The sequence below is a fragment of the Triticum dicoccoides genome, chromosome 2B (assembly GCF_002162155.2).
Source record: "Triticum dicoccoides isolate Atlit2015 ecotype Zavitan chromosome 2B, WEW_v2.0, whole genome shotgun sequence".
Classification (NCBI taxonomy): domain Eukaryota; kingdom Viridiplantae; phylum Streptophyta; class Magnoliopsida; order Poales; family Poaceae; genus Triticum; species Triticum dicoccoides.
The window spans coordinates 540,462,180-540,485,882 of NC_041383.1; the positions used below are offsets into that span (position 1 = coordinate 540,462,180).

The 23,703-nt window shown below is 45.2% G+C and overlaps 1 pseudogene; it reads left to right on the forward strand.

The window, feature by feature from the left end:
* The first annotated feature begins 815 nt into the window (after positions 1–815).
* LOC119360990 lies at positions 816–22,456 on the forward strand (annotated as a pseudogene).
* Positions 22,457–23,703: the final 1,247 nt, after the last annotated feature.

Consider the following 23,703-nt stretch of genomic DNA (forward strand, 5'->3'; position numbering starts at 1 on the left):
ACGGACGGGAGGAAGGCGGGTGCGCCTCCGGTTTATTTATGCGTTTCGGGATTTGTTCTGGCCTCCCTCCTCTTTGCTGGAAGAACTGTTGGAAAGTCCCCCAGTTTTACATCTTTCTTGTAGTCAGCCTACATTTGGCAATGCATTTTTTTCAGTCCTTTTCTGAAATAAATCATGGGTATGACTTCATCCAAAGTTCCAAACATATATGGTCTAATACACATATCAAGGTTTAATTTGACTGTCGATTAGATCAGTAATATATGAATGTGTGTAATACAAAGTATACCAGGAGTTTCAAATATGATCTAGTTCACAAAGGTTTACTACCTCGTCATGGCCGGAGTATATCCAGATTGCGGTCTTAACATCAACTCGACCGGGCCTAGCAAGTTCATGACTAAAAGAATTTTGCAAGTGTATACATCTCATACATTATTAGTCTCGTCGATATAAATCTCAAAATACGTATTAGGTCATATATGTCATGCAAAGTTTGGTGCAAACAACGGTAAGGGCCTTCATCGTGTCTTTTTTTATGCCCTCTGCATCACTAAGGGCATTTCTAACCAATCCCTTATCCGGTTGTAAGGAAAGATAAACTTGATTATCCTCTCTTACGGCCTACCTAACTGAACTCATATACCAAATAGTGGAGGAAAAAATTTCCTCCCCCGCCAAAAATCCCTCCCAATCTCCCTAAATTTACTCCATCCCGCCACGGCCGAGTAAAAGTGGCGGCCTCTCCTTCTCCCACCCTGTCAGCGCCTTGACTCCTGCCGCCGCCGCCACCGATGACCGTCCCTCCGGCTTGAATGGATAGCGCGGACCCTTCCCTCGCCCTGTCGGCCACCACCGTCGGCTTTTCACCGCCGGAAATCACCCCACGCACCGCCGCCCGTGCCGAAGTAGAGTATGGGATGACAAATGACAAAAACTCATTGGGTTCAAGCTCCTCCTTCAACTGCGGCAATGGCCTCCGGGTGGCCACCGCCCCTCCGGCAATGGCCCTCCGCCTCCCGTCGCTCCCGTCGGAGCCAAACGAGCTCGAAAGCCGACGACTGAGGTGCTCGTCGAGGCGACCACGAAGAAGAAGATGAAGAAGGCCACAACGACGCCTCGTCCAAGGCTGACGCCTCGTGCAACTACTCCGGCGCCCACACGGCCACTGCTTCGACGCGGGCGGCGGGCACAGCTGGCAACCAGCATCGCAGCCACCAAGTGCTCAATGAAATGCCTACAAGGTAAAAAAAATCCTCGACCACGGTGATTGTTTGTAGTCGATCGTGATGTAGTTTCTTTGTTGCCTTGTCATAGTGCGGAGATAAACACAGTTGAGTTCTTAACGTCTTTGGAGTCCCCGGTCATGATGGGAGTTGATGAGCTCAACTACGACTCCATTTGGTATCATTCACATACGGCCCAAGACATGGAGCAAGAGGAGGAGGTGGTCGAGGAAGAGGAGGCTGAGGAGGTGGTGGCTGATGAGGAGGTGGTCGATGAAGAGGAGGTTGTGGAGGTAAACGAAGCAAGCACGCAGTTGTCAAGGTCACGCACTGCCAACTACAATCACAAAGAGGATGTTGTTCTTTCCGATACTTGGATGAACATCTCCATGGATGCAACGATTTGAATGGATCAACCCAAGACTATGTTTTGGGAGAGAATTACGGACCACTACAACAACTCCGTGGACATGCAATCAAGTCACGTGCAAGGTTCTCTTGGGAATCGTTAGAGCACCATTCATGACCAATGCAACCGATGGTCCGATTGCATCAACCAAGTGAATCATGCACCACCGAGTGATGTGCAAATAGCGAAGTATGGCCGCTACATCAAAGAACTTTTCAAGCATAGAAACACCAAGTACCTTTTCGGGCCGCCAGCGGAGAATAAGATCTCTCTGGATGAATCTGTTTTGGGAGACATCCCTCAGCTACGGGCAGAGGAAAATGAGGTTTTATCTGCACCATTCACTAAGAAAGAGGTTTTTGTGCAATCTCTCAAATGAAACCCAATAAAGCGCCGAGACCAGACGGGTTCCCTGCGGAATTCTATAGGAAATGTTGCCATGTTATTAGGGATGATCTTATGCCTATGTTTCATGATTTCTTCAATGGTCACCTTGAACTGCTTCATCTTAACTTTGGTATGATTGCGCTTTTGCCAAAGAAAGAAGAAGCAGTTCACATCGAGCAGTTCAGGCTGATTTGTCTTCTTAATGCGAGTTTCAAAATATTCACGAAAGTGGGTACTAATAGACTGACACGGATCTCCCATTCGATGGTGCAACTGAGTCAGACGGCTTTCATGCCGGGAAGACATGTCCTAGAAGGGGTTGTTTGAAGGAAATATGCCCTAGAGGCAATAATAAAGTTGTTATTTTATATTTCCTTATTCATGATAAAGGTTTATTATTCATGCTAGAATTATACTGATCGGAAACTTAAATACATGTGTGAATACATAAACAAATACCATGTCCCTAGTAAGCCTCTACTAGACTAGCTCGTTGATCAAAGATGGTTAAGGTTTCCTAAGAATGGACATATGTTGTCATTTGATAATGGATCACATCATTAGGAGAATGATGTGATGGACAAGACCCACCCGTTAGCTTAGCATAATGATCGTTCAGTTTATTGCTATTGCTTTCTTCATGTCAAATACTTATTCCTTTGACTATGAGATTATGCAACTCCCGGATACCGCAGGAATACCTTGTGTGCTATCAAACGTCACAATGTAACTAGGTGATGATAAAGATGCTCTACAAGTATATCTGAAGGTGTTTGTTGAGTTGGCATAGATCAAGATTAGGATTTGTCACTCCGAGTATCGAAGAGGTATCTCTGGGCCCTCTCGGTAATACACATCATAAGCTTGCAAGCAAATGACTAAGGAGTTAGTTACGAGGTGATGTATTACGGAAAGAGTAAAGAGACTTGCCGGTAACGATATTGAACTAGGTACAGAGATACCAATGATCGAATCTCGAGCAAGCAACATACCGATGGACAAAGGGAATTACGTATGTTGTCATTACGGTTCGACCGGTAAAGATCTTCATAGAATATGTAGGAGCCAATATGGGCATCCAGGTTCCGCTACTGGTTATTGATCAGAGAGGTGTCTCAGTCATGTCTACATAGTTCTCGAACCCGTAGGGTCCGCACGCTTAACGTTCGATGTCGATTTGGTATCTACTATATCTAAATAGCTAGCCCCCACTACTAGTAATTCTCTCCTTTCTCCTTGAGGCACATCATTCAAATTAATTCAGCCCTTGGATATACTAGATCGGTTTACAATAACCATTGGATCTACACGTTGAGAGCAGCTCCACTAAGCATTGTAGTAACGGATGCATGCATGCTGCAAACATGCAAGCAGTAACTCACGCCAAAGGTGTGCTTTAATCCAAAACTAAAATTGACGCATACATGCAGCTCAAACGCCAGTTGCTCTGTGAAAGAAAACTGACACATGTCCAGATTTTGTGTAGAGGAAAAAATTATCTTGCTACATGAGGAACATCTTTACTAGCCAGGTTGATTAATTTGATGGAATTTTTGTTTCATATAAATTCCCGCAGCAATGAGTTATGTGGTTTGGTGACCGAATTTTGTTCGGAGTCCTGGATGTGATCACGGACATGACGAGCAGCTCCGAATGGTCTGGAGGTAAATATTGATATATAGGACGATGCTATTTGGTCTCCGAAATAGTTTTGGAATGCACCGGAAAGTTATCGGAATGCCGGAAGGGGTTCCGAAGGCACCGAGAGAGTATTGGGCCTTAGTGGGCCAAGTATTGGGCCTTAGTGCAGCCGCACCCAATTAGATGGAAGGGGGAGGCGCTACCTCCTCCTACCATATCTCCGGAAGGGAGAAAGGAAGGGGTGGGGGCGCCTCCCCCTTTCTTTCTCCCAAGTGCATTATATGGAGGGGGGCGCACCAGTAGGAAAACCCTAGGGTGGCCGCCGACCCTATTGTGGTGCCCCAGGGGCTGCCTCCTCCCCTCGCACACCTATATATATGTGGGGAGGGGTGCCACACAAGACCCAACTTATTCCATGCCGTGTGTCGGCACCCCTCCGCCTCTAGTTTACTCCTCCGCTCTAGATCATCGCAGTGCTTAGGCGAAGCCCTGCGGGGTTGCTTCACCACCACCATCACCATGCCATTATGCTGACGGAACTCATCTACTACCTCACCCCGCTTGCTGGATCAAGATGGCGAGGACGACACCGAGCTGAACGTGTGCAGAACATGGAGGTGTCGTGTGTTTGGTACTTGATCGGACGGACCACGAAGGTGTACGACTACATCAACCGCGTTGAATAAACGCTTCCGCTTACGGTCTATTAGGGTACGTAGATGATGTCTACTACACAACCTTCTTCTTGTAGACATTGTTGGGCCTGCAAGTGCACAGGTTTGTAGGACAGTAGCAAATTTCCCTCAAGTGGATGACCTAAGGTTTATCAATCCGTAGGAGGCGTAGGATGAAGATGGTCTCTCTCAAACAACCCTGCAACCAAATAACAAAAAGTCTCTTGTGTCCCCAGCACACCCAATACAATGGTAAATTGTATAGGTGCACTAGTTCGGCAAAGAGATGGTGATACAAGTGCAAAATAGATAGTAGATATAGGTTTTTGTAATCTGAAATTATAAAAACAACAAGGTAACGAGCGATAAAAGTGAGCGTAAACGGTATTGCAATGATAGGAAACAAGGCCTAGGGTTCATACTTTCACTAGTGCAAGTTCTCTCAACAATAATAACATAGATAGAACATATGACAAGCCCTCAACATGCAACAAAGAGTCACTCCAAAGCCACTAATAGCGGAGAACAAACGTAGAGATTATGGCCGGGTACGAAACCACCACAAAGCTATTCTTTCGAATCGATCTATAAAAGAGTTCGTACTAGAATAACACCTTAAGACACAAATCAACCAAAACCCTAATGTCACCTAGATACTCCATTGTCACCTCAAGTATCCGTGGGCATGATTATACGATATGCATCACACAATCTCAAATTCATCCAACCAACATAAAAGTACTTCAAAGAGTACCCCAAAGCTACTACCGGAGAGTCAAGAACGTGTGCCAACCCCTATGCATAGGTTCCCAAGTGTCACGAAACCCGCAAGTTGATCACCAAAACATACATCAAGTGGATCAATGGAATAACCCATTGTCACCACGGTTATCCCACGCAAGACATACATCAAGTGTTCATAAAAGACTCAATCCGATAAGATAACTTCAAAAGGGGAAACTCAATTCATCACAAGAGAGTAGAGGGGGAGAAACATCATAAGATCCAACTACAATAGCAAAGCTCGGGATACATCAAGATCGTGCCATAGAGGGAACACGAGAGAGAACATGAGAGAGAGAGATCAAACACATAGCTACTGGTACATACCCTCAGCCTCGAGGGTGAACTACTCCCTCCTCGTCATGGATGGCACCGGGATGATGAAGATGGCCTCCGGTGATGGGATCCCCCTCCGGCAGGGTGCCGAAACAGGGTCCCGATTGGTCTTTGGTGGCTACAGAGGCTTGCGGCGGCGGAACTCCCGATCTATCTTCTGTTCTGGAAGTTTTAGGGTACGTAGGTATATATGGGTGCAGGGGTTACGTCGGTGGACCTCCGGGTTGCTCACGAGGTAGGGGGGCGCACCTAGGGGGGCGCCCCCCACCCTCGTGGGCAGCCGGGGACTCCCCTGGCGTGCACTCCAAGCCCATCAGGTTGGTTTCCTTCCAAAATTAACTTCTCCAGTTGATTTCGTTCCGTTTTGACTCCGTCTGATATTCCTTTTCCTCGAAACACTAAAAATAGGCATAAAACAGCAAATCTGGGTTGGGCCTCCGGTTAATAGGTTAGTCCCAAAAAATAATATAAAAGTGGATAATAAAGCCCAATATTGCCTAAAACAGTAGATAAAGTAGCATGGAGCAATCAAAAGTTATAGATACGTTGGAGACGTATCAAGCATCCCCAAGCTTAATTCCTGCTCGTCCTCAAGTAGGTAGATGATAAAAAAGAATTTTTGATGCGGAGTGATACTTTGCCATAATTTCAATGTAAGTCTTCTTAATTGTGATATGAATATTCAGATCCGAAAGATTCAAGACAAAATTTCATATTGACACAAAAATAATAATACTTCAAGCATACTAATCAAAGCAATTATGTCTTCTCAAAATAACATGGCAAAAGAAAGTTCATCCCTACAAAATCATATAGTTAGGCTATGCTTCATTTTCATCAGACAAAGATGTTCCCAACTTCTATACCCCCGATGACAAGCCAAGCAATTGTTTCATACTTAAATAATCTCAAACTTTTTCAACCTTCACGCAATACATGAGCGTGAGCCATGGATATAACACTATGGGTGGAATAGAATATGATGATGGGGATTGTGTGGAGAAGACAAAAAAGGAGAAAGTCTCACGTTGACGAGGCTAATCAACGGGCTATGGAGATGCCCATCAATTGATGTCAACATGAGGAGTAGGGATTGCCATGCAACAGATGCACTAGAGCTATGAATGCTCAACAAAAGAAAACTAGTGGGTGTGCATCCAACTTGCTTGCTCACGAAGACCTAGGGCATTTGAGGAAGCCCATCGTAGGAATATACAAGCCAAGTTCTATAATGAAAAATTCCCACTAGTAAAAAAAGAAATTTATGAGACTCACTACATGAGGAACAAGGTGCTACTTTGAAGAACAATATATGAGACTCACTACATGAAGAACAAGGTGCTACTTTGAAGCACAAGTGTGGAAAAAGAGATAGTAGCATTGCCCTTTTCTCTTTTTTTTTTCTTTTTTTTCTTTTCTTTTTTTGGGCCTGTTTTTTTCTTTTTGGCCTTTCTCTTTTTTTATTTATTTGGACAATGCTCTAATAATGATGATCATTACACTTCTATTGATTACAACATAAGGATTACAACTCGAAACTTAGAACAAGATATGACTCTATATGAATGCCTCCGGTGGTGTACCGGGATGGTGCAATGAATCAAGAGTGACATGTATGAAAAATAATGCATGGTGGCTTTGCCACAAATACGATGTCAACTACAAGATCATGCAATGGCAATATGACAAAAGTAATGTATGTCATGATGATGATGATGGAAGTTGCATGGCAATATATCTCGGAATGGCTATGGAAATGCCATGATAGATAGGTATGGTGGCTGTTTTGAGGAAGATATAAGGAGCTTTATGTGTGATAGAGTGTATCGTATCACGGGGTCTGGATGCACCGGCGAAGTTTGCACCAACTCTCAAGGTGAGAAAGGGCAATGCACGGTACCGAAGAGGCTAGCAATGGCGGAAATGTGAGAGTGCGTATAATCCATGGACTCAACATTAGTCAAAAGAACTCATATACTTATTGCAAAAATTTAGAAGTCATCAAAAATCAAGTACTACGCACATGCTCCTAGGGGGATAGATTGGTAGGAAAAGACCATCGCTCGTCCCCGACCGCCACTCATAAGGATGCACAAGCCAGGTACACTTCATGTTTCAAATTTGTTACACAACTTTAACCATACGTGCATGCTACGGGACTTGCTAACTTCAACACAAGCATTTCTCAAATTCATAATCACCCAACTAGCACGACTTTGATATTATCACCTCCATATCTCAAAACAATTATCAAGCATCAAACTTATCTTAGTATTCAATTCACTCAAAAGAAAGTTTCACAGAAAAGAGTTTGATGTATACTACACAACCTTCTTCTTGTAGACGTTGTTGGGCCTGCAAGTGCACAGGTTTGTAGGACAGTAGCAAATTTCCCTCAAGTGGATGACCTAAGGTTTATCAATCCGTAGGAGGCATAGGATGAAGATGGTCTCTCTCCAACAACCCTGCAACCAAATAACAAAAAGTCTCTTGTGTCCCCAACACACCCAATACAATGGTAAATTGTATAGGTGCACTAGTTCGGCGAAGAGATGGTGATACAAGTGCAAAATAGATAGTAGATATAGGTTTTTGTAATCTGAAATTATAAAAACAACAAGGTAACGAGCGATAAAAGTGAGCGTAAACGGTATTGCAATGATAGGAAACAAGGCCTAGGGTTCATACTTTCACTAGTGCAAGTTCTCTCAACAATAATAACATAGATAGAACATATGACAAGCCCTCAACATGCAACAAAGAGTCACTCCAAAGCCACTAATAGCGGAGAACAAATGTAGAGATTATGGTCGGGTACGAAACCACCACAAAGCTATTCTTTCAGATCAATCTATAAAAGAGTTCGTACTAGAATAACACCTTAAGACACAAATCAACTAAAACCCTAATGTCACCTAGATACTCCATTGTCACCTCAAGTATCCGTGGGCATGATTATACGATATGCATCACACAATCTCATATTCATCCAACCAACATAAAAGTACTTCAAAGAGTACCCCAAAGCTACTACCGGAGAGTCAAGAACGTGTGCCAACCCCTATGCATAGGTTCCCAAGTGTCACGAAACCCGCAAGTTGATCACCAAAACATACATCAAGTGGATCAATAGAATAACCCATTGTCAACACGGTTATCCCACGCAAGACATACATCAAGTGTTCATAAAAGACTCAATCCAATAAGATAACTTCAGAAGGGGAAACTCAATTCATCACAAGAGAGTAGAGGGGGAGAAACATCATAAGATCCAACTACAATAGCAAAGCTCGGGATACATCAAGATCGTGCCATAGAGGGGAACACGAGAGAGAACACGAGAGAGAGAGAGAGATCAAACACATAGCTACTGGTACATACCCTCAGCCCCGAGGGTGAACTACTCCCTCCTCATCATGGATGGCGCCAGGATGATGAAGATGGCCTCCGGTGATGGGATCCCCCTCCGGCAGGGTGCCGGAACAGGGTCCTGATTCGTTTTTGGTGGCTACAGAGGCTTGCGGCGGCGGAACTCCCGATCTATCTTCTGTTCTGGAAGTTTTAGGGTACGTAGGTATATATGGGTGTAGGGGGTACGTCGGCGGACCTCCGGGTTGCTCACGAGGTAGGGGGCGCGCCCAAGGGGGCCGCCCCTGTTGGAAATATGCCCTAGTGGCAATAATAAAAGTATTATTATTATATTTCCTTGTTCATGATAATTGTCTTTTATTCATGCTATAACTGTATTATCCGGAAATCGTAATACACGTGTGAATACATAGACCACAATATGTCCCTAGTGAGCCTCTAGTTGACTAGCTCGTTGTGATCAACAGATAGTCATGGTTTCCTGGCTATGGACATTGGATGTCGTTGATAACGGGATCACATCATTAGGAGAATGATGTGATGGACAAGACCCAATCCTAAGCTTAGCACAAAGATCGTGTAGTTCGTTTGCTAGAGCTTTGCCAATGTCAAGTATCTCTTCCTTTGACCACGAGATCGTGTAACTCCTGGATACCGTAGGAGTGCCTTGGGTGTATCAAACGTCACAACGTAACTGGGTGACTATAAAGGTGCACTACAGGTATCTCCGAAAGTATCTATTGTTTTATGCGGATCGAGACTGGGATTTGTCACTCCGTGTAAACGGAGAGGTATCTCTGGGCCCACTCGGTAGGACATCATCATATGCGCAATGTGACCAAGGAGTTGATCACGGGATGATGTGTTACGGAACGAGTAAAGTGACTTGCCGGTAACGAGATTGAACAAGGTATCGGTATACCGACGATCGAATCTCGGGCAAGTAAAATACCGCTAGACAAAGGGAATTGTATACGGGATCGATTGAGTCCTTGACATCGTGGTTCATCCGATGAGATCATCGTGGAACATGTGGGAGCCAACATGGGTATCCAGATCCCGCTGTTGGTTATTGACCGGAGAACGTCTCGGTCATGTCTGCATGTCTCCCGAACCCGTAGGGTCTACACACTTAAGGTTCGATGACGCTAGGGTTATAAAGGAAGCTTGTATGTGGTAACCGAATGTTGTTCGGAGTCCCGGATGAGATCCCAGACGTCACGAGGAGTTCCGGAATGGTCCGGAGGTAAAGATTTATATATAGGAAGTCCTGTTTCGGCCATCGGGACAAGTTTCGGGGTCATCGGTATTGTACCGGGACCACCGGAAGGGTCCCGGGGGCCCACCGGGTGGGGCCACCTGCCCCGGGGGGCCACATGGGCTGTAGGGGGTGCGCCTTGGCCTACATGGGCCAAGGGCACCAGCCCCAAGAGGCCCATGCGCCTGGGGAAACCCTAAAGGAAGAGTCCCAGCAGGGGAAGGCACCTCCTATGTGCCTTGGGGGGGGGGGGGAGGACTCCTCCCCTGGCCGCCGCCCCCTTGGAGATTGGATCTCCTAGGGGCTGGCGCAACCCCCCCTTGGGATCCCTATATATAGTGGGGTAGGAGGGCCTCCCAAACACACCTTATGCCTTTGGTGCAGCCCCTCCCTCTCTCCCAAGTTACTCTCCTCTCTCGTAGGTGCTTGGCGAAGCCCTGCAGGATTGCCACGCTCCTCCACCACCACCACGCCGTTGTGCTGCTGTTGGATGGAGTCTTCCTCAACCTCTCCCTCTCTCCTTGCTGGATCAAGGCGTGGGAGACGTCACCGGGCTGTACGTGTGTTGAACGCGGAGGTGCCGTCCGTTCGGCACTTGATCATCGGTGATTTGAATCACGACGAGTACGACTCCATCAACCCCGTTCACTTGAACGCTTCCGCTTAGCGATCTACAAGGGTATGTAGATGCACTCTCCTTTCTACTCGTTGCTGGTCTCTCCATAGATAGATCTTGGTGTTACGTAGGATTTTTTTTGAATTTCTGCTACGTTCCCCAACAGTGGCATCAGAGCTAGGTCTATTGCGTAGATTCTTTGCACGAGTAGAACACAAAGTAGTTGTGGGCGTTGATGTTGTTCAATATGCTTACCGTTACTAGTCCAATCTTGTTTCGACGGTATTGTGGGATGAAGCGGCCCGGACCGACCTTACACGTACTCTTACGTGAGACAGGTTCCACCGATTGACATGCACTTGGTGCATAAGGTGGCTAGCGGGTGCCAGTCTCTCCCACTTTAGTCGGAACGGATTCGATGAAAAGGGTCCTTATGAAGGGTAAATAGCAATTGGCATATCACGTTGTGGTCTTGCGTAGGTAAGAAACGTTCTTGCTAGAAACCCATAGCAGCCACGTAAAACATGTAACAACAATTAGAGGACGTCTAACTTGTTTTTGCAGGGTATGCTATGTGATGTGATATGGCCAAGAAGAATGTGATGAATGATATGTGATGTATGATATTGATCATGTTCTTGTAATAGGATTCACGACTTGCATGTCGATGAGTATGACAACCGGCAGGAGCCATAGGAGTTGTCTTTATTTTTTGTATGACCTGCGTGTCATTGAAGAACGCCATGTAACTACTTTACTTTATTGCTAAACGCGTTAGTCATAGAAGTAGAAGTAGTCGTTGGCGTGACAACTTCATGAAGACACGATGATGGAGATCATGATGATGGAGATCATGGTGTCATGCCGGTGACAAGATGATCATGGAGCCCCGAAGATGGAGATCAATGGAGCTATATGATATTGGCCATATCATGTCACAACTATATAATTGCATGTGATGTTTATTATGTTTATGCATCTTGTTTACTTAGGACGACGGTAGTAAATAAGATGATCCCTTACAAAATTTCAAGAAGTGTTCTCCCCTAACTGTGCACCGTTGCTACAGTTCGTCGCTTCTAAGCACCACGTGATGATCGGGTGTGATGGATTCTTACGTTCACATACAACGGGTGTAAGACAGTTTTACACAGCGAAAACACTTAGGGTTAACTTGACGAGCCTAGCATGTGCAGACATGGCCTCGAAACACGGAGACCGAAAGGTCGAGCATGAGTCGTATAGTAGATACGATCAACATGAAGATGTTCACCGATGATAACTAGTCCGTCTCACGTGATGATCGGACACGGCCTAGTTGACTCGGATCATGTGATCACTTAGATGACCAGAGGGATGTCTATCTGAGTGGGAGTTCATGAGATGAACTTAATTATCTTGAACATAGTCAAAAGACCTTTTGCAAATTATGTCGTAGCTCGCGCTTTAGTTCTACTGTTTTAGATATGTTCCTAGAGAAAATATAGTTGAAAGTTGAAAGTAGCGATTATGCGATCAGTAGAAAGCTTATGTCCTTAATGCACCGCTCAGTGTGCTGAACCCCAACGTCGTTTGTCGATGTTGCGAACATCGGACATACACGTTTTGATAACTACGTGATAATTCAATTAAATGGTTTAAATAGAGGCACCAAAGACGTTTTCGAAACGTCGCGGAACATATGAGATGTTTCGAGGGCTGAAATTGGGATTTCAGGCTCGTGCCCACGTCAAGAGGTATAAGACCTCCGATGATTTTCTTAGCCTGCAAACTAAGGGAGAAAAGCTCAATCGTTGAGCTTGTGCTCAGATTGTCTGAGTGCAACAATCACTTGAATCAAGTGGGAGTTAATCTTCCAGATGAGATAGTGATGTTTCCCCAAAAGTCATTGCCACCGAGCTGCTAGAGCTTCGTGATGAACTATAACATATCAGGGATAAATAAGATGATCCTTGAGGTATTCACGATGTTTGACACCGCGAAAGTAGAAATCAAGAAGGAGCATCAATTGTTGATGGTTGGTGAAACCACTAGTTTCAAGATGGGCAAGGGCAAGAAGGGATACTTCATGAAACGGCAAATCAGCTGCTGCTCCAGTGAAGAAACCCGAGGTTGAACCCAAACCCGAGACTAAGTGCTTCTGTAATAAGGGGAACAGTCACTAGAGCAGAATTACCCTAGATGCTTGGTAGATGAGAAGGCTGGCAAGGTCGATAGAAGTATATTGGATATACATTATGTTAATGTGTACTTTACTAGTACTCCTAGTAGCACCAGGGTATTAGATACCGGTTCGGTTGCTAAGTGTTAGTAACTCGAAATAAAGAGCTACGGAATAAACGGAGACTAGCTAAAGGTGAGCTGACGATATATGTTGGAAGTGTTTCCAAGTTTGATGTGATCAAACATCGCACGCTCCCTCTACCATCAAGATTAGCATTAAACCTGAATGGTTTATTGAATCTCGATCGTAGTGATACACATTTTCATGCCAAAAGATATAAGATAGTAATGATAGTACCACTTACTTGTGGCACTGCCATGTAAGTCATAATGGTATAAAACGCATGAAGAAGCTCCATGTTGATGGATCTTTGGACTCACTCGTTTTGAAAAGTTTGAGACATGCGAACCATGTCTATTGGTGTATATGCATGAAGAAACTCCATGCAAATGGATCGTTTGGACTCACTTGATTTTGAATCACTTGAGATATGCAAATCATACCACATGGGCAAGATGACTGAAAAGCCTCGTTTTCAGTAAGATGGAACAAGATAGCAACTTGTGGGAAGTAACACATTTTGATGTGTGCAGTCCAATGAGTGCTGAGGCATGCAGTGAATATCGTTATGTTCTTACTTCACAGATGATTCGAGTAGATGTTGAGAATATTTACTTGATGAAACACAAGTCTGAATTATTGAATGGTTCAAGTAATTTCAGAGTGAAGTAGAAGATCATTGTGACAAGAGGATAAAATGTCTATGATACGATCATAGAGATGAATATCTGAGTTACGAGTTTTGGCACACAATTAAGACATTGTGGAAATTGTTTCATAATTAATACCGCCTGGAACACCATAGTGTGATGGTGTGTCCGAACATCATAGTTGCACCCTATTGGATATGGTGCGTACCATGATGTCTCTTATCGAATTACCACTATTGTTCATGGGTTAGGCATTAGAGACAACCACATTCACTTTAAATAGGGCACCACGTAATTCCGTTGAGATGACACCGTATGAATTATGGTTTAGAGAAACCTAAGTTGTCGTTTCTTAAAGGTTTGGGGCTGCGACGCTTATGTGAAAAAGTTTCAGGATTAAGCTCGAACCCAAAGCGGATAAAATGCATCTTCATAGGACACCCAAAACAGTTGGGTATACCTCCTAATTCAGATCCGAAAGCAATATGGATTGTTTCTTGAATCGGGTCCTTTCTCGAGGAAAGGTTTCTCTCGAAAGAGTTGAGTGGGAGGATGGTGGAGACTTGATGAGGTTATTGAACCGTCTCTTCAACTAGTGTGTGGCAGGGCACAGGGAGTTGTTCCTGTGGCACCTACACCAATTGAAGTGGAAGCTTATGATATTGATCATGAAACTTCGGATCGAGTCACTCCCAAACCTCGTAGGATGACAAGGATGCGTACTACTTCAGAGTGGTACGTAATCCTGTCTTGAAGGTCATGTTGCTAGACAACAATGAACCTACGAGCTATGGAGAAGCGATGGTGGGCCCGAATTCCGACAAATGGTTAGAAGCCATGAAATCCGAGATAGTATCCATATATCAGAACAAAGCATGGACTTTGATGGACTTGCCCGATGATCGGCAATCCATTGAGATAAATGGATCTTTTAAGAAGAAGACGGACGTGGATGGTAATGTCACCATCTATGAAGCTCGACTTGTGGCGAAGTGTTTTCCGACAAGTTCAAGGAGTTGACTACGATGAGATTTTCTCACTCGTAGCGATGCTTAAAGTCCGTCGGAATCATGTTAGCATTAGCTGCATTTATGAAATCTGGCAGATGGATGTCAAGACAAGTTTCCTTACTAGTTTTTGTAAGGAAAGGTTGTATGCAATACAATCAGAAAAGTTTTGTCGATCCTAAGGATGCTAAAAGGTATGCTAGCTCCAGCGATCCTTCTAAGGACTGGAGTAAGCATCTCGGAGTTGGAATGTACGCTTTGATGAGATGATCAAAGATTTTGGATTTATACAAAGTTTATGAGAAACTTGTATTTCCAAAGAAGTGAGTGGGAGCACTATAGAATTTCTGATGAGTATATGTTGTTGACATATTGATGATCAGAAATGATGTAGAATTTCTGGAAAGCATATAGGGTTATTTGAAATGTGTTTTTCAATAGAAAACCTGGATTAAGCTACTTGAGCATTGAGCATCAAGATCTATAAGGATAGATCAAAACGCTTAATGGTACTTTCAAATGAGCACATACCTTGACATGATCTTGAAGGTGTTTAAGATGGACCAGTCAAAGAAGGAGTTCTTGCCTGAGTTGTAAGGTACGAAGTTAAGACTTAAAGCTCGACCACGGCAGAATAGAGAGAAAGGACGAAGGTCGTCCCCTATGCTTAAGACGTAGGCTCTTCAGTATGCTATGCTGTGTACCGCACCTGAAGTGTGCCTTGCCATGAGTCAGTCAAGGGGTACAAGAGTGATCCAAGAATGGCTCACAGGACAGCGGTCAAAGTTATCCTTAGTAACTAGTGGACTAAGGAATTTTTCTCAATTATGGAGGTGGTAAAAGAGTTTGTCGTAAAGGGTTATGACGATGCAAGCTTGACACCTATCTGGATAGCTCTGAGTAGAGAGACCGGATACATATAATGGAGCAACAATTTTGAATAGCTCCAAGTAGAACAGTTATTTGGAATAGCTCCAAATAGAGCGTGGTAGCTGCATCTAGGAGATGACATAGAGATTTGTAAAGCACACACGGATCTGAAAGGTTCAGACCCGTTGACTAAAACCTCTCTCACAAGCAACATGATCAAACATAAAACTCATTGAGTGTTAATCACATAGTGATGTGAACTAGACTACTGACTCTAGTAAACTCTTGGGTATTAGTCACATGGCGATGTGACGTGTGAGTGTTAATCACATGGCGATGTGAACTGGATTATTGACTCTAGTGCAAGTGGGAGACTGTTGGAAATATGCCCTAGAGGCAATAATAAAAGTATTATTATTATATTTCCTTGTTCATGATAATTGTCTTTTATTCATGCTATAACTGTATTATCCGGAAATCGTAATACACGTGTGAATACATAGACCCCAATATGTCCCTAGTGAGCCTCTAGTTGACTAGCTCGTTGTGATCAACAGATAGTCATGGTTTCCTGGCTATGGACATTGGATGTCGTTGATAACGGGATCACATCATTAGGAGAATGATGTGATGGACAAGACCCAATCCTAAGCTTAGCACAAAGATCGTGTAGTTCGTTTGCTAGAGCTTTGCCAATGTCAAGTATCTCTTCCTTTGACCATGAGATCGTGTAACTCCTGGATACCGTAGGAGTGCCTTGGGTGTATCAAACGTCACAACGTAACTGGGTGACTATAAAGGTGCACTACAGGTATCTCCGAAAGTATCTATTGTTTTATGCGGATCGAGACTGGGATTTGTCACTCCGTGTAAACGGAGAGGTATCTCTGGGCCCACTCAGTAGGACATCATCATATGCGCAATGTGACCAAGGAGTTGATCACGGGATGATGTGTTACGGAACGAGTAAAGTGACTTGCCGGTAACGAGATTGAACAAGGTATCGGTATACCGACGATCGAATCTCGGGCAAGTAAAATACCGCTAGACAAAGGGAATTGTATACGGGATCGATTGAGTCCTTGACATCGTGGTTCATCCGATGAGATCATCATGGAACATGTGGGAGCCAACATGGGTATCCAGATCCCGCTGTTGGTTATTGACCGGAGAACGTCTCGGTCATGTCTGCATGTCTCCCGAACCCGTAGGGTCTACACACTTAAGGTTCGATGACGCTAGGGTTATAAAGGAAGCTTGTATGTGGTAACCGAATGTTGTTCGGAGTCCCGGATGAGATCCCGGACATCACGAGGAGTTCCGGAATGGTCCGGAGGTAAAGATTTATATATAGGAAGTCCTGTTTCGGCCATCGGGACAAGTTTCGGGGTCATCGGTATTGTACCGGGACCACCGGAAGGGTCCCGGGGGCCCACCGGGTGGGGCCACCTGCCCCGGGGGGCCACATGGGCTGTAGGGGGTGCGCCTTGGCCTACATGGGCCAAGGGCACCAGCCCCAAGAGGCCCATGCGCCTGGGGAAACCCTAAAGGAAGAGTCCCAGCAGGGGAAGGCACCTCCTATGTGCCTTGGGGGGGGGGACTCCTCCCCTGGCCGCCGCCCCCTTGGAGATTGGATCTCCTAGGGGCTGGCGCAACCCCCCCTTGGGATCCCTATATATAGTGGGGTAGGAGGGCCTCCCAAACACACCTTATGCCTTTGGTGCAGCCCCTCCCTCTCTCCCAAGTTACTCTCCTCTCTCGTAGGTGCTTGGCGAAGCCCTGCAGGATTGCCACACTCCTCCACCACCACCACGCCGTTGTGCTGCTGTTGGATGGAGTCTTCCTCAACCTCTCCCTCTCTCCTTGCTGGATCAAGGCGTGGGAGACGTCACCGGGCTGTACGTGTGTTGAACGCGGAGGTGCCGTCCGTTCGGCACTTGATCATCGGTGATTTGAATCACGACGAGTACGACTCCATCAACCCTGTTCACTTGAACGCTTCCGCTTAGCGATCTACAAGGGTATGTAGATGCACTCTCCTTTCTACTCGTTGCTGGTCTCTCCATAGATAGATCTTGGTGTTACGTAGGAAATTTTTTGAATTTCTGCTACGTTCCCCAACAGCCCCCACCCTCGTGGGCAGCCCGGGACTCCCCTGGCGTGCACTCCAAGCCCATCAGGTTGGTTTCCTTCCAAAATTAATTTCTCTAGTTGATTTCGTTCCGTTTTGACTCTGTCTGATATTCCCGTTCCTCGAAACACTAAAATAGGCATAAAATAGCAAATCTGGGCTGGGCCTCCGGTTAATAGGTTAGTCCCAAAAAATAATATAAAAGTGTATAATAAAGCCCAATATTGCCTAAAACAGTAGATAAAGTAGCATGGAGCAATCAAAAGTATAGATACGTTGGAGACGTATCAGTAGACACACTCTTCCCCTCGTTGCTATGCATCTCCATGGATAGATCATTGCGTGTGCGTAGAAAATCTTTTGTTTTCCATGCGACGTTTCCCAACATTGTTGTCCTCCATGAAACTCTACATGAAATCCATTCGAAGAAACTAGACGGGGTTATATTCAAAGTGGATTTCAAGAAGGCTTATGATAAAGTTAAATGACCTTTCCTTCAGCAGGCAATGCATATGAAGGGTTTTAATGAGACATGGTGGAACCAAGTGGGTTCTCTTGTCCAATAAGGTAGTGTCAGAATAAAGGTTAACAATGATACCAGACATTATTTTTAGACCCATAAGGGCTTGAGACAAGGGAATTCGATGTCTCCTCTCCTGTTCAATATAGTGGTTGATATGCTAACCGTTCTGATCAGTAGGGCGAAGGAGAACGACCAAGTTGGTGGACTTGTCCCGCGTCTAGTTGATGGGGGAGTATCCATCCGACAGTATGCCAACGACACTATCCTTTTCATGGAGCACGACATTGCAAAGGCCCGGAATATGAACCTAGTGTTATGTCTTTTTGAACAATTGTCGGGACTAAAAAATAATTTTTGCAAGAGCGAATTGTTCTGCTTTGGTAGGGCTAAAGAGGAACAAGACGCATATAGACAATTGTTTCGATGTGAATTAGGTTCTATGCCATTCAGTTATTTGGGCATACCGATTCATCATCGCAAACTTTCGAATAAAGAATGGAAATGCATCAAGGATCGAATTGAGAAAAAGCTTAATTAGTTGCTGGAAGGGCAAGTTAATGTCGTATGGAGGTTGGTTAGTGCTTATCAATTCAATATTAACTAGTATGCCAATGTTCCAGCTATCTTTCTTTGAAGTACCCAAAGGGGTACGAAAGAGATTAGAATTTTTTTGGTCTCGGTTTTTTTGGCAGTCTGATGAGGCTAAAAAGAAGTATCGCTTGGCCAGATGGAATATCATCTGCCGGCCTAAGGACCAGGGAGGTCTCGGTATTGAGAACCCGATAATTAAAAATAAATGCCTCATGAGTAAATGGCTGTATAGATTATCAGTGGAGACGAAGGGTATCTGGGCACAGATATTACGCAACAAATACTTGCAATCTAAAACTCTTGCCCAAGTGATCGTGAGACTTAATGATTCGCCTTTATGGAAAGGGCTTATGAGATCGAAAGATTTGTTCTTCCACAGGGTCAAATTCTTCGTTGGTAATGGAATGGCAACAAGATTTTGGGAGGATACGTGGTTAGGGGATACGCCTCTAGCCATGCAGTATCCCACCCTATATAATGTTGTACAACGTAAGGAGGCTTACGTGGGCACAGAGTTACAATCGGTACCCTTAAATATCCAGTTTAGATAATCTTTAGTTGGGGAGCGCTGGAACTCCTGGATGCACTTGGTACGGAGGTTGATGGAGGTTCAATTATCTGACTTACCTGATTCATTTAATTGGAAGTTAGCTAGAAATGGTGTGTTTACGGTCAAATCAATATATGTGGATCTAATTAATTCTGGCCCAATCCCGAGATCGGTGCATATCTGGAAAGTTAAGGTTCCCTTGCATATTAAAATCTTTATGTGGTTTGTCCACAAGCAAGTGATCCTCACAAAAGATAATTTACTAAAGCAACGTTTGGTAGGCAGTGCATGATGTTGTTTTTGTGATCATGATGAAACAATACAACACCTATTCATATATTGCCCTCTCGCAAAATTACTTTGGCAAACGATTCATATAGCCTTTAACATTATTCCACCAGTTAACATTGAATCAATATTTGGGACGTGGTTACCTGGAGTGGATCATATTAATGCGCCTCATATTCGGATTTGAATATGCACGCTTGTTTGGGCTATATGGAACTGCAGGAACGACATGATTTTTAACAGACAACACATCTTAAACTTTTTGCAGGTCATTTTCAAAGCTACAACATGGATCCGTACATGGTCCTTACTCCTATGGACTCCAGGGAGCCTTTGGTTACTGGGTGCAACTAGTGGGAGATAGCACGGGCTATATTCAACCAGTTTGGATGGCGGTCTCATAATAGGATAGGCGTCTAGGGATCTTGTCCTATTATACATAACGGTTGTGGTATTGAGTTATTTTTTTTGCTTTTTTGCTCCGCTTGCGAGCTGTAATGAATCTAAGACCTTGTGCTCTTTTCAAGACTTTTAATAAGATGGTTGCATGCATCGCTTAGATGCAGAGGCCGGGGGCAAGCCTTCTTTTCCAAAAAAATAGGAACACCAAGTTCGACCGCAAGCCCTTCACATTGCATCATTGCTACGAAGTGCTATGCAAGAACGAGAAGTGGATCCAAAGAATCTCGGAGACCATTCCAAAAAGATCAAGGTTGCTCATATCCATTGAGGAGGACGACGAGGTTGGTGAGGATGCCAACAATAGAACGAAAGGTAACAAGATTGCAAAAGAAAGAAAAAAGAGAAATGCATTCGGTGGCGCTTACAAATAAGAACTTGTAGCCATGTTTGAGGCCGATAAGGTATTGGTGGCCGAACGCAAAAAAGAGAAAAATCTCAAGGTGTTGGAGGATGAGAAATGGAAGGCCAAGTTAGTGGCCGAAGAGAGGAAGTTGAAGGCGAAGGAGCGTAGGCTTGCACTTGAGGAGGAGAGGATTGTGATGCCAAGAAGGCCGAAGAACATGCTACCATGTTCATGAATCCAAACACAATGGATGAAACCACAAGAAAGTATTGGGAGCTCACTCGTGGAGAGATCTTGAGAGCCTCTTTTCGGAATGTTGGTGATGGCTAAGGCGGCGGCGGCGGTGGTGGTGATGGTGGTGGGCGAGGGGTGGTGGTGGTGATGGTGATGGCCGAGGGGGTGGCGGTGGTCATGGTGATGGCCGAGGGGGTGGTGGTGTTGATGGTGGCCGAGAGGATGGTGGTGGTGATTTCTTCTCCGAGGACCTCATTTGAGTGGTGGTGGACCGAGGGAGCGATGGTGCATGCCAATGGTTGGATCGGTCCACAATATATACATGCTATATCTCTGGTGATTTCCTTTTTTTTCCAAAAAGAAGGATGACCCTAGCCTTTGTATCAGAACGATGCATGCGATCATATATTATTAATAATGCAAAATCCAGCAGCCGAACAATCTCGACCCAGAAATAAAGCGGAAGACAAACCCTGAGGCTGTATACCTCGCGACAGTAGCTCCCCCAGATAGCCACTAAACCTATGTTACAAGACACATCAGAAATGAAAAATGCCCAACTCCTAGGCTACGCCTTCAAGAAGGAATCGTTGCACGTGCGCCAATGATGGCGAGTCCATCACAAGGGTGAACTCTGAATTCTCATCCCCAAAGCTAAGCTTCAATCCACCACCTTCAGTAAGTACACGACGCAGGCATGCGTCGACATAGCCCGACCAGAGATATTGTGTTTCCACTTGAGTGCATAAACTCGTAGTTGAAGCCGTCTGTACCATCCGCCCTTATCCGTCTATCGACGCCTTGGTAGCCAGATACCTCTGAAGAAGACAACAGAAGTCAAAGACGTCCCATACCGCCTGCCTCCCGCTACTGTCGCACCACCTTCGATCCAACAACAACAGACTAAACATGACACTCCGCCAGAGCCACTGTGCATCACTCTGCCGGTAGCAGGCATGACTTGACATTTCCGAATAAGACGTCGTGCGTAGCATCCACCGGTAGCGCATCCCAGGTGGCTTCACCTGCCGGTGACAAGTACTACTCGACAACTCCGAAAGAGGTACATGTTTGCAGTGATTTTGGAACAAACTTTGTGTTTGAAGTGATGTCTTTTGGGTGAACTTTGCATATTTTAATTTGAAAAACACGATAGTAAAACTACTCCCTCCGTTCCTAAATATTTGTCTTTCTAGACATTTCAAATGACTACTACATATGGATGTATGTAGACATATTTTAGAGTGTAGATTCATTCATTTTGCTCCGTATATAGTCACTTATTGAAATGCCTAAAAAGACAAGTATTTAGGAACGGAGGGAGTATATGTTACTATGATGGTATGCTATGCATGTTTTAATTTGAATAATTAAAAATATATATTGTGTAGTGTTTGAAGTTCACACGACTAGGCCATAAAATCTACATAATTTTGTTTTATTTCCATTAAGTATAGAGAATCGGTTAGGTGCGGTCATCGTTAGTGGAGTAAAAAATAAAATCTCCGCTAACTTTACTCCACCAAATATCTCTTAGCTTTTAAGGGATCGGTTAGAAATGGGCTAAGATATCAATCTAAAAAAAATCAGTTAACATCGAGCGTGCATGGGCATGTTTTAGCAAATAAGAACTTTTTTTTTTAGACAAAGGCAAATAAGAACTGGCCGAGGGAGGGCGGTGCAAAAGCGAAACACGCACATTAGCAGTGTGAGTTGTCAGAGCTCTACCGTCGTCTTGGACTCTTGGCCCCGAACAAGTTGGCTACTCTGTTGCTTTGCGCTTCAGGTTCACAGAGAAGTGTAGCTGCAGGCTACTCCTCTTGACTTTTTTTCCCCCGGCGTCCTTTTGCAGCACGTTCCCAGCATGCCGTTTAGAAGATTTCCACGAATGTTAGGTCCGAGACCAAGCGCACACACTAGCAGTAGCAGTGACCGGCCTAAGCAGCACACAAGCTGCTCTATGTCCTTGTCGTGCGCTCGCGCCCCGCTCGCTGCTGTTGGGTTGCGCTTGCCCGCCCCGCCCGCTCATTGATGGTGGGCAGAATACTCTCCCGCCTGACCCCGGCCTCCGTTAAGGTGCACTAAAATTGAACCTTAAAGAGTCGTGTTGAATAAGCTTGGAGATGATATACACATGAGTCGGCTAACTGTGTTGACAACAAAGATAGTAATTCACCGTTCTGTTTGGACAAACTTATGACGGTTGAATCAACCTTTTGCGAGTTTTTTTAAAAGCAGAATCAACCTCGTGTAGTTTTTTTTAAGCTGAAGAAGCACTTCAGATCCTTCAATGGAAGCTCCAGAAAATATACTCCACCCCTCCTCCCTCGCGTCGCCGTCCCAGGGGCAACTCGGGGGCGACCAGATCTCGTCCGTCGCCAACCCCCTTCCTCCGCATATTCCCCTTGCCGTCGCCGGAGGCAGTCGCCGGCATCCCCGCGCGGCTGCCTATGAGGGTGGCGGCGAGGTCCGAGGTCGCTTTTCCCCTTGGGATTGGACCTAGGGTTCCGAGCGGCGGCTCAGGCAGAGTGGGCGGCATCGTCCCGACGGCGGCGGCGTTCACTGGAGTTGTTGGCCGCTCCCCCTTGGCTGCGTGGGTAGCGAGGCGGCGGTGGACATGGGTGTCATGCGGCGGGTCCCCCGCAACCCCCTGCACCAGATCTGAAGACGGCACCCCGACGCGTGCAGCTGCCTCGTTCACGTCTTGGCGGCTGGATCTGGCTGCTGGCTGCGTGGCTGTGGGGTGGGGAGCTCTGGATCGGGGTAGCCCCTGTTGAAATACAAATTGTACAGTGATAGGATTGGTGTTTAACTATAAACCTCTCCTGTCCATCCTTCTCTTGGTCTCCTCCTCTACCGACCTTCTCTGTACTTCTCTCGATCAAACTCCTGATCGATCTTCTTGTAAGCTACGGCAACATCGATATAAATAGAACTGCGGCCCGAGAAAAGGGTTTAACGCTTCCCATAGATTTTACATGGTAATCAGAGCATCTTCTTCCTAGATCAAGGAGAGATCGCATCTCGCCCATCTCGAGCCAATCCCAAGCCTCGTCAGAACCTTCAAACCT